The sequence below is a fragment of the Anomaloglossus baeobatrachus genome, chromosome 5 (genome assembly GCF_048569485.1).
Source record: "Anomaloglossus baeobatrachus isolate aAnoBae1 chromosome 5, aAnoBae1.hap1, whole genome shotgun sequence".
NCBI lineage: Eukaryota > Metazoa > Chordata > Amphibia > Anura > Aromobatidae > Anomaloglossus > Anomaloglossus baeobatrachus.
In genome coordinates, this window is record NC_134357.1 from 84636697 (window position 1) to 84649821 (window position 13125).

Consider the following 13125-nt stretch of genomic DNA (forward strand, 5'->3'; position numbering starts at 1 on the left):
CCTACCTGTAATATTGGCTCCCGTCCTGCGCCTTTTATGTAATAATAATGATCCTCATCATGGTCTATTCTATAACAATGTCCCCATCCTGGGCCCTTCCTATAATAATGTTCCCAATTCTTGCCCCTTCCTATAATAATGTCTTCCATCCTGAGCCCCTATCTCTAATAATGGCTCATGTCCTGCACCCTTAATATAATATATATGCCAATCATGGCCCATTCTATAATGATGCCCCCATCCTGAGCCCTTCCTATAATAATGTTCCCCACTCTTGCCCCTTCCTATAATAATATCTTCCATCCTGAGCACTTACATATAAAAATGGCTCACAAACTGGGCCCTTTAAATAATAATGTCCATCATGGCCCATTCTATAATGATGTCCCTAATCTGAGTCCTACCTATAATAATGTGCCCCATCCTGAGCCCCTACCGCAATAACTTCAGTTGAATATGCGTCCTCGGATGCAGATTCAGCTGAAAACAGTGCTGTCATCAACGAACCCATCCTCCATGGGCCCGGTCGTGGTTGCATTAACTGACACCACAACTATTACACCGCTGGGATCCAGTATTAAAAAAACATCCTTTTTCCCTAGACGCGTCTCTGACCACTTCTGGTATTCCATGTAGCTGTGGTGCTAAAAAAAACAGATCCGTTAACAGATAACCATCCATTTTTCATAGATTAGTTTTTATGTAACATTAAAGGCTATCTGCCATTTTTTTTTTTGACCTGTAAAACGTGCTGATTACACATTGTTCCTTTTAAAAAAAAAACGTAAAACGGAGGTAAACAGTGGGCGAGTCCTGTATAAGGAAGTTTTTTTTTCTGTATTCATGCTCCACAAAACAAAGAACAGAAAGAAAAACTGGACATGTGAACAGAGCCTTAAAGGGACAAGTGTTTTGCATCAATGAGGCAAGCAGACAGCTTATTCCAATAGATAGACCCCAAACTCCATTACAGTCAGTGCATATAAAAAGCAGGAGGCTGGTTTAGCTTTAGAAATGAGCGTTCAGCTACAGACTGCAAGTGCAGAGATATGCGGCCTACCAGTGCACTTGCAGACTTAAGGCGGCGTTTCACGCTATGATATATCGTGCGATCGCATGAGTGATCGCACCCGCCCCCATCGTTTGTGTGTCACGGGCAATTCGTTGCCCGCGGCGCACAATGTCGTTAACCCCCGTCACACGTACTTACCTCCCTAACGACGTCGCTGTGGGCGGCGAACATCCTCTTCCTGAAGGGGGAGGGACGTTCGGCGTCACAGCGCCGTCACACAGCGGCCGCCCATTAGAAGCGGAGGGGCGGAGATGAGCGGCCGGAACTTCCCGCCCACCTCCTTCCTTCCTCATTGCCGGCGGGACACAGGTAAGTTGTTGTTCATCGTTCCCGGGGTGTCACACGGAGCGATGTGTGCTGCCTCAGGAACGACGAACAACCGGCGCGCAGAAGGAGGAACGACATTATGAAAATGAACGACGTGTCAGCGGGCAACGATAAGGTATTTTTGCTCGATAACAGTCGTTCGGAGGTGTCACACGCTACGACATCTCTAACGAGGCCGGATGTGCGTCACAAATTCCGTGACCCCGCCGACATCTCGTTAGTTATATCGTAGCGTGTAACGGGACCTTTAGTTTGCAAGTTAAAAGCTGGAGGTTGTACTTGGATCTGCAGCTGACTCTTCACTTGAATAGTGCCATATTGCTGTTTCGATTGCAGTAGTTCTGCTGTATCTTCATTCTCAGCTCATTTGGGGTCCCATGGGTCGGACCACACAGATTCCAGCTCTATGCTGCATATTATTGTCAGTTCACAGCTATGAACTCCATCAGACTTTAGACTATCCCACTATAATTAGTTAATATGTAACATCCGTTTAATTTGCAGTATACAACCAAGCACACACAGTATATACAACAATATTTGATGATGAAGGAGAAGGAGGAATTAGGCATTTTGGATTTCAACATGGCCATTTCTTTGTTGTCACCGGAGATAAACTGTCTCACAAGTAGAATGGCAGCAACTTATTCTTCTAATCCCAATGAAAGCACACGCACACTCAACTGAGACGAGCATGCTCATGCGGCAGAAAGACATAGCTGTCAGGATGGCTGTTTAAGGTATATGGCCATCTTTAGTAGCAGTGTAATGGGCAGAGCATGGCACAAAGTGATGATATACTATACAATACTATCATATACATACAGTAAAATTGCAATGAGATTGACCAGTAATCATATGTACAGTGAGCTCCATATACTGTATATTTGGACAGAGACAACATTTATCACATTTTTGTTCTGTACATTACCACAATGGATTTTGAACAATTCAGATGCAGTTGACATTCAGATTTTCAGCTTTTATTCAGTTGGTTGAACAAAATGATTGCATAAACGTATGAGGAACTAAAGCATTATTTAAACTCAATCCCGTCATTTCACAGGCTCAATAGTAATTGGACAAATTACGTATTTAGAAATAAATTGTCAAGGTCTAATACTTGGTTGAAAACCCTTTGTTGGCAATGACTGCCTGAAGTCTTGACCTCATGGACATCACCAGACGCTGTGTTTCCTCCTTGGTAATGCTCTGTCGGCCTTTACTACAGCGGTTTTCAGTTTCTGTTTGTGGGGCTTTCTGTTGGTAGTTTAATATTTAACAAGTGACTCTATTGGGTTGAGATCAGGTGATGACTCTGCCATTCAAGAATACAGTGGAACCTTGGTTTACGAGCACAATCCGTTCTGGGAGTGTGCTTGTTAACCAAGTTACTCGTCTAGCAAAACAAGATTTCCCATAGGAAATAATGCAAGCTCAGACAATTCATTCCACAACTTGTTCAATGTCCCATCCTGGTCCCCTATTGTGCCATTCCACACATGCACAAACACACACAAACACACACACACACACATATTATGCTTGCTCACCTTATCTTCCGTTCCATCGCCGGCATCATAGTTCTTGAAGTTCGCCGGTACAGGATATGTGTATCGGGTAACCATCGCGACTGATGCTGGAGCTTCCGCTGCCAGAGCGTTGACATCAAAGGCAGGACCTGCTTGCCTCTGATTGCCTAGCGCGCTGCCTTTGAGTAGTTGCTGACAGCGAAAGTTCCTCCATCGTCGCGATGGTTACCCGATACTCATCCTGTACCGGCGAACTAGAAGAACCATGAAGCCGGCAATGTAACGGAAGGTAAGGGGAGCATAATATGTGTGTGCGCGTGTGCGTGCTTGTTTGTGTGTGTTTGTGCGGACTGCAAAAGCTGGTCAGAACGCGGTTAAAGTACGGAACCGGAAGTGTGTGCGGTGAGTATTTGCTCGTACAGCAAAGCTTGCTCATAAACTGAGTTACAAATTTACAAATTTACTCGTATAGCAAAATGCTCGCAAACCGGGTTACTCGTAAACCGAGGTTCCACTGTATTCCACTTCTTTGCTTTAATAAACTCCTGGGTTGCTTTAGCTTTATGTTTTGGTTCATTGTCCCTCTGTATTATGAAACGCCGACCAATTAGTGTGGCTGCATTTGGCTGGATTTGAGCACACAGTATGTCTCTGAAAACCCCAGAATTCATCCAGCTGCTTCTGTCTTCAGTCACATCATCAATAAACAGTAATGATCCAGTGCCACCGGCAGCCATGCATGCTCGGCCATCACATTGCCTCCACCGTGTGTTACAGATGATGTGGTATGCTTGGATCATGAGCTGTACTTCACCATACTTTTTTCTTTCCGTCATTCTGGTAGAGGTTGATCTTGGTTTTATCTATCCAAAGAATGTTCTTCCAGAACTGCGCTGGTTTTTTAAGATTTTTTTTAGAAAAAGTCCAATCTAGCCTTCCAATTCTTGAGGCTTATGAGTGGTTTCCATCGGTCAGTGAGCTCCCTGTATCTTCTTTCATGCAGTCTTGTCTGTTTGGTAGATTTGGATATTGATACACCTACATCCTGGAGAGTATTGTTCACTTGGTTGGATGTTGTGAAGGGGTTTCTCTACATTATTCTCCGATCATCTACCACTGTTGTCTTCTGTGGGCGTCAGGGCCGGCTCCAGGTTTTTGTGGGCCCTGGGCAAAAGAGTCTCAGTGGACCCCATCCACACATAGACTTTCAAAGATACATACACATACAGGCATATGTACACATACATATTTAAAGAGAAATTCACAAAAACACATATAAATAGACATAAGTCTAGACACAGTCATATACACTGACATACATAGATATATACTTCATACATGCACACACAGACACATTATTTATAGCACAGTGCAGAGCCAGATAGCAGTAGGCACCCTCATGTAGTATACATCCTGTATATAACACAGCCTGTATATAGCACAGTGCAGAGCCAGATAGCAGTAGGCACCCTCATGTAGTATACAGCCTGTATATAGCACAGCCTGTATATAGCACAGTGCAGAGCCAGATAGCAGTAGGCACCCTCATGTAGTATACAGCCTGTATATAGCACTGTGCAATGCCAGATAGCAGTAGACACCCTCATGTAGTATACAGTGATGAAATACATATTCACTTTTCCTCGTTCCCCCGCTGCTCCGGTCTCCTCAGCGCGTCCACTGCTGTCGCTCACTCTGACCTCTCAGCAGGCGCGCAGTGATGACGTCACCGCGCACCGCTGCAGAGCTGTCAGACCGCCGACAGTTACTGCGGGGAGAATGAGAGAGGGAGCGCGCCGCTCACTCTCTCATCATTGCTCTCAATTGTATCAGCAACTGCGATGCCGATACAATTGAAAGCGCGATCCTCAACGGGGGGAGGCCGGTGACAGCGCCGGCACCGGGCACCTTTGAGTAGCGGTGCGCCACTCCTGCCACCGCAAGTGGGCCCCCCTGGCAGCTCAGGGACCTGGCATTTGACCGGGTTTGCTGGGTGCTAACACCGACCCTGGTGGGCGTCCAGGTCTTTTTGCATTGTTGAGGTCACCAGTGCTTTCTTTCTCAGGATGTACCAAACTGTAGATTTAGCCACTCCTAATATTGTAGCAATTTCTCGGATGTTTTTTTCTGTTTTCACAGATGTAGGATGGCTTGTTTCACCAGCAAGGAGAACACATTTGACCACATGTTTACTTCTCAGCAAAAACTTCAAAATGCAAACACTACACCTCAAATCAACTCCAGGCCTTTTATGTGCTTAACTGAGAATGTAATAAAGGAATTACCCACACCTGCCTATTAAAGAGCCTTTGAGTCAATTATCCAATTACTTTTGGGCTGTAGCGCCCGGTCCTAGTCCCAGCGTAGCACTCCCACACACCCCTGCTCCCAGACCTTGGTGGGGTCGCCACTCTCCTCACCTTCCCGGCGGCTCAACGTGCCCCTTTCCTGCCTCACACTGGCTCTCTGTGAATGCCCGTGGGGTGCGCGCACCGCCACACCCCCTTTCTTAAAGGGCTCACATCTCATTACCCAGAAGTGTTTTCTGAGATCACCCATTACCCTAAAGGTATTATAATCTGCCTCCTCTTAGGGGAGGTGCCTGAGCAACATTGCCTATTAGTTAGTGCATGGCTAGTCCTCGGGTCCCATTATGCTACTGTGTCTAGTTCTGCTTCTTGAGTCCTAGTATCAGTCTCGTGTTCCTAACCTGTGTCTTGTCCTAGAGCCTGCTCACTACCACCACATACGTGCCGCCACGTCTGAGCCACTACCTCCATGCTGCCACGTCTGAATCACCACCTCCATGCTGCTACGTCTGACCCACCACCTCCATGCTGCCAAGTTTGACCCACCACCTCCATGCTGCCACGTCTGACCCACCACCTCCGTGCTGCCACGTCTGAGCCACCTCCTCCGTGTTGTCAAGTCCGAGTCATCATCTCCGTGCTACCACATCAGAGAACACCAGCACCGGACATTAAGAGACTATAATACCAGTCCGTAAGAGCCGATCAACACTGGTTCCTGGCAGTTGTGCATTTAGGCCCCCCTCGCCTGCGCCAAACAATGCCTGTACAGGGGTTTGCTACTGGTTAGCTCTTCCAGGGGAGTCCGGTGTAAGGGCCAGTAAATCCACTCCCGGACACTCACAGCCCCTCAGTGACCATAACATTGGCCTTTTAAAACCAGGGTCGCACATGTAAAGGAACTGAAACTCCTAAACCCAAATTTTAATGTGGATACCTCAAATGAAAGCTAAAAGTCAGGACTTTATGCTCATGTCCATTATATAGTTATAACCTGACTATGTTTTAGTAAACAGGTACAAAAAACTAAATTTGTGTCAGTGTCCAAATATATATGGATCTAACTGTATATGGGGTATTCCCAGCTTTCCTTGATGAAAATTGTTGCCTTTGGTCCTGAAAAAGATAAACTAGTGCCACAGGGGTCGGATGTTGGCCTGTTACCTCTCCCAATTAAAAGCTCGCTCAGCCTTTGTAGTGCGTGGCCATCAATATTTGGTCCTTTTTATGCATTAGTAGTTTTACCAAACTTAGAACTGGTCAGTCTTCACTGCTCACATTTGCTTTTACTCTCAGGACCGACCACACACATTTTGTGATCCCCACATGTTTTGTATTTCAGTTATCTATGAAGGAGAAGTCCTGGGAGCTCGCCTGTCTACAGCACACACATGTACACCCTGCGGACTCTATCTGCATGCCTTTGATGATACGTTTTTCGTATAGACCTTGGCAGGAGAGACACTTTTAGATGTGGGATAGGAACTGCACAGAAGAATTGTGCCCAAACAAACAGGCATCTAGAATAGTACAAAAAGTCATGGGTTCTTACGCAGAACAGGGATATAGGCTTCCATTTATACTTATTTATTTGTTGTGGTTGTTGCAGTGTATCAGCAGCGCTGACGTTTCTTCTGTACTGGGAAACGTACTGAGAGATTTATTAGCAATGTGTGCAAAGTAGATTGTTTTCACCATGAAATGAGTAAGCAGAGATCTCATAAAAAAAAAAGTGTTGAAATTTAGTCATTAGTCAGGTTAAGTTTGTATCACGCAATGAATAAGCTTCATTTACATGACAATAAAGGTAGCCATTCACACTAATCTAATGTCGGCTGAGCCTGCCAATTACAATGGGGCAGATGACCTTTTAATGTGTTATATGTTAACTTATATTTAACCATAAGGTGATTCAGTGGTTGTTCAAATTTGGTTTGCCAGTATACACATGATGCCTTCCAGGGGTTCCCTTTAGTGGTGTAACTAGAGTCTGATGGGCCCCGATGCAAAATGTGGACCTGCACCCCCCTTGCATGTTGGTCAGATGTATGGGCCCTTGTAGCGTTCTAAATCCTATAAGGACATACGTGTTTCCTGCCTTACCTCTCCCATTATGTAGTAATGTTCACGATCCTGTACTAATGTCACCCATCCTTGGCCCCTTCCATGTATATATACCTCCCAACCTGGTATGTATATCCACCATCCTGGGTCCATCTGGTAAATATGTCTGCCATCCTGGTCCCCTTCCTGGTATATATGTCCATCATCCTAATATATATGTCCCCAATACTGGGCCCATTCTGGTATATATGTCCTCCGTCCTGGGTCCCTTCCTGATATGTCCCTCATCCAGGGCCCATCCATGTACATATGTCCCTCATCCTGGGCCCAATCTGGTATATATGCACCCCCCATCCTACTATATATGTCCCCCATTTTAGATACAGCAGCATATACAGCAGGTGCAGCTGGTACGGATAAGCGCAGCAGTGGGTAGTTAGTACGGCAGGCCCTGCCGATATGGAATGATGCAGTAGTGGCGGCCGGTACAGCAGTCTCAGCCGGTATGGAAAGATGCAGCAGGAACAGCCAGTACAGCAGGCTTGGCCGGTATGATACGATGTAGCAGGAGTGGCCAGTAAAGCAGGCTCGGCCAATATGGAACAATGCAGTAGGAGCGCTCAGTACTATGAAACAGACAGGTGTAAGTAACACAGCAGCAGCAGATAGGTAAGGGACTTGAACAACTAACAACGCATCCCTAAGATTAGACCACGTTGCCCAGGCACCTCCCAAAAGAGGAGGAGGGTGCCTTAAATACATAGTGCCTCTCAGGTAGGCTGAGAGGCACTTCCAGGTTAGGGCGCTCTGGTCCTTCAAGAATAGGTGCGTGCACCCTAAGTGTGCAGGTCGTGGTAGCCGACAGTAGGAACCTGGGGCAAGGCAGCCACCACTGAACGGCCAGGAGGGTGAGTGAGCCAGCGTCCCTTCCAGTGGAGGGGCCAGGACAGTTCGGGGACACCGGGGATGATGTTACAATCTGGAGCAGTTTGCAAAAGAAGAGTGGTCCAAAATTCCAGTTGACAGGTGTAAGAAGCTGAAGGTTACAGGAAGCGATTGATAGCAGTTATTTATTCCAAAGGGTGTACAACTAAATAATAAGATTAGGGTGGCAACAATTTTGTCCTACCCATTTTTGGGGTTTTGAGTAAATTTTTGTCCAATTTGCCTTTTTCTGTTTTGTTTTGTTTTTTTTGTTTGTTTGTTTTTTGTGTTATTCCAATACACATAAAAAGGCAATAAACGTGTATAACAAAACATGTAATTGCAATAAATTTCTGGGAGAAATACTTCATTTTCTGGAAAAATTTCAAGGGTTCCAACTTTTTCAGCAATGACTGTATGTACTCTAAAGGGGGTGTTACATGTAGCGATATCGCTAGCGATATCGCTGGTGAAAGCACCCGCCCCCGTCATTTGTGCGTCACAGGCAAATCGCTGCCCGTGGCGCACAATATCGTTAGGAGCCGTCACACGGACTTACCTGCCTAGCGACATCGCTGTTGCTGGCGAACTGTCTCCTTTCTAAGGGGGCGCTTCGTGCGGCATCACAGCGGCGTCACTAAGCGGCCGGCCGCCCAATAGAAGCGGAGGGGCGAAGATGAGCAGGACGTAACATCCCGCCCACCTCCTTCCTTCCGCATTGCCGGCGGCCGCAGGTAAGCTGCAGTTCATCGTTCCCGAGGTGTCACACATAGCGAACGACGAACAACCTGCGTGCTCAACAATCAACGATTTTTTAAAAAGGAACGACGTGTCAACGATGGACGATTTGGTGAGTATTTTCCATCGTTAGCGGTCGTTCGTGGGTGTCACATGCAACGACGTCGCTAACAATGCCAGATGTGCGTCACGGAATCCGTGACCCCGGCGATATATAGTTAGATACGTCGCTGCATGTGACGGGGCCTTTACAGTAGCAAGTGTCCATTTTTTTCAAACAGACACAATAACATAGTGTATGGCTGCATTCAATAAGTCATATGCCTTATTACTGACATCATTCCCTTAGGTCAGTGTAGAATAAATCATTCCATTTTATGGACCTGCTTATTACATGGGATAGAGGGTAGTTACTACTATCATTCACCTGTATTCTTAACAAAAGTGAACAGGCTGCATCTGCAATTTATGGATTTTGCTCGATTTTTACAGGGGGTTGTCAGTATAAAGCCTTAAGGAATAACGTTTGGAACTCCATTCTATGTCTGAACTGGGTGCAAAAAACCTAAAAAACATCACTATGGGGAGATAAGGTATGCACACCAGTGACTATGGAAGGGGAATACATGCAATAGCAGAAACTGCTGTGTGAATACTGACATGAAAAATTCAATAGCTATGTGTAAGAATGAAATGTGAAAAATGGAACCTGCATTACTGCCATGAATATATGAATAAAGAGAAATTTAGCTACTGAATTGATCAATGCAATAGAGCCCCAACACTACGCCAAAGTATTTCTCTACGTTGGGGTCCCTAGCTTGTGTGTGTCCTCTCATGCAGTTAAAAAACTTACCGTGTATGGGAAGCTGAGACCCAGGCTATATATACGATGTGGATTGGCAATAGGTGTGTATGGGGAGGGTTCACAAACGAAAAACTACTAACATTAAGGAATAACGTTTGGAACTCCATTCTATGTCTGAACTGGGTGCAAAAACCCTAAAAAACATCACTATGGGGAGATAAGGTATGCACACCAGTGACTATGGAAGGGGAATACATGCAATAGCAGAAACTGCTGTGTGAATACTGACATGAAAAATTCAATAGCTATGTGTAAGAATGAAATGTGAAAAATGGAACCTGCATTACTGCCATGAATATATGAATAAAGAGAAATTTAGCTACTGAATTGATCAATGCAATAGAGCCCCAACACTACGCCAAAGTATTTCTCTACGTTGGGGTCCCTAGCTTGTGTGTGTCCTCTCATGCAGTTAAAAAACTTACCGTGTATGGGAAGCTGAGACCCAGGCTATATATACGATGTGGATTGGCAATAGGTGTGTATGGGGAGGGTTCACAAACGAAAAACTACTAACATTAAGGAATAACGTTTGGAACTCCATTCTATGTCTGAACTGGGTGCAAAAAACCTAAAAAACATCACTATGGGGAGATAAGGTATGCACACCAGTGACTATGGAAGGGGAATACATGCAATAGCAGAAACTGCTGTGTGAATACTGACATGAAAAATTCAATAGCTATGTGTAAGAATGAAATGTGAAAAATGGAACCTGCATTACTGCCATGAATATATGAATAAAGAGAAATTTAGCTACTGAATTGATCAATGCAATAGAGCCCCAACACTACGCCAAAGTATTTCTCTACGTTGGGGTCCCTAGCTTGTGTGTGTCCTCTCATGCAGTTAAAAAACTTACCGTGTATGGGAAGCTGAGACCCAGGCTATATATACGATGTGGATTGGCAATAGGTGTGTATGGGGAGGGTTCACAAACGAAAAACTACTAACATTAAGGAATAACGTTTGGAACTCCATTCTATGTCTGAACTGGGTGCAAAAAACCTAAAAAACATCACTATGGGGAGATAAGGTATGCACACCAGTGACTATGGAAGGGGAATACATGCAATAGCAGAAACTGCTGTGTGAATACTGACATGAAAAATTCAATAGCTATGTGTAAGAATGAAATGTGAAAAATGGAACCTGCATTACTGCCATGAATATATGAATAAAGAGAAATTTAGCTACTGAATTGATCAATGCAATAGAGCCCCAACACTACGCCAAAGTATTTCTCTACGTTGGGGTCCCTAGCTTGTGTGTGTCCTCTCATGCAGTTAAAAAACTTACCGTGTATGGGAAGCTGAGACCCAGGCTATATATACGATGTGGATTGGCAATAGGTGTGTATGGGGAGGGTTCACAAACGAAAAACTACTAACATTAAGGAATAACGTTTGGAACTCCTTTCTATGTCTGAACTGGGTGCAAAAAACCTAAAAAACATCACTATGGGGAGATAAGGTATGCACACCAGTGACTATGGAAGGGGAATACATGCAATAGCAGAAACTGCTGTGTGAATACTGACATGAAAAATTCAATAGCTATGTGTAAGAATGAAATGTGAAAAATGGAACCTGCATTACTGCCATGAATATATGAATAAAGAGAAATTTAGCTACTGAATTGATCAATGCAATAGAGCCCCAACACTACGCCAAAGTATTTCTCTACGTTGGGGTCCCTAGCTTGTGTGTGTCCTCTCATGCAGTTAAAAAACTTACCGTGTATGGGAAGCTGAGACCCAGGCTATATATATGATGTGGATTGGCAATAGGTGTGTATGGGGAGGGTTCACAAACGAAAAACTACTAACATTAAGGAATAACGTTTGGAACTCCATTCTATGTCTGAACTGGGTGCAAAAAACCTAAAAAACATCACTATGGGGAGATAAGGTATGCACACCAGTGACTATGGAAGGGGAATACATGCAATAGCAGAAACTGCTGTGTGAATACTGACATGAAAAATTCAATAGCTATGTGTAAGAATGAAATGTGAAAAATGGAACCTGCATTACTGGCATGAATATATGAATAAAGAGAAATTTAGCTACTGAATTCATCAATGCAATAGAGCCCCAACACTACGCCAAAGTATTTCTCTACGTTGGGGTCCCTAGCTTGTGTGTGTCCTCTCATGCAGTTAAAAAACTTACCGTGTATGGGAAGCTGAGACCCAGGCTATATATATGATGTGGATTGGCAATAGGTGTGTATGGGGAGGGTTCACAAACGAAAAACTACTAACATTAAGGAATAACGTTTGGAACTCCATTCTATGTCTGAACTGGGTGCAAAAAACCTAAAAAACATCACTATGGGGAGATAAGGTATGCACACCAGTGACTATGGAAGGGGAATACATGCAATAGCAGAAACTGCTGTGTGAATACTGACATGAAAAATTCAATAGCTATGTGTAAGAATGAAATGTGAAAAATGGAACCTGCATTACTGGCATGAATATATGAATAAAGAGAAATTTAGCTACTGAATTGATCAATGCAATGTTTTTAGGTTTTTTGCACCCAGTTCAGACATAGAATGGAGTTCCAAACGTTATTCCTTAATGTTAGTAGTTTTTCGTTTGTGAACCCTCCCCATACACACCTATTGCCAATCCACATCGTATATATAGCCTGGGTCTCAGCTTCCCATACACGGTAAGTTTTTTAACTGCATGAGAGGACACACACAAGCTAGGGACCCCAACGTAGAGAAATACTTTGGCGTAGTGTTGGGGCTCTATTGCATTGATCAATTCAGTAGCTAAATTTCTCTTTATTCATATATTCATGGCAGTAATGCAGGTTCCATTTTTCACATTTCATTCTTACACATAGCTATTGAATTTTTCATGTCAGTATTCACACAGCAGTTTCTGCTATTGCATGTATTCCCCTTCCATAGTCACTGGTGTGCATACCTTATCTCCCCATAGTGATGTTTTTTAGGTTTTTTGCACCCAGTTCAGACATAGAATGGAGTTCCAAACGTTATTCCTTAATGTTAGTAGTTTTTCGTTTGTGAACCCTCCCCATACACACCTATTGCCAATCCACATCGTATATATAGCCTGGGTCTCAGCTTCCCATACACGGTAAGTTTTTTAACTGCATGAGAGGACACACACAAGCTAGGGACCCCAACGTAGAGAAATACTTTGGCGTAGTGTTGGGGCTCTATTGCATTGATCAATTCAGTAGCTAAATTTCTCTTTATTCATATATTCATGGCAGTAATGCAGGTTCCATTTTTCACATTTCATTCTTAC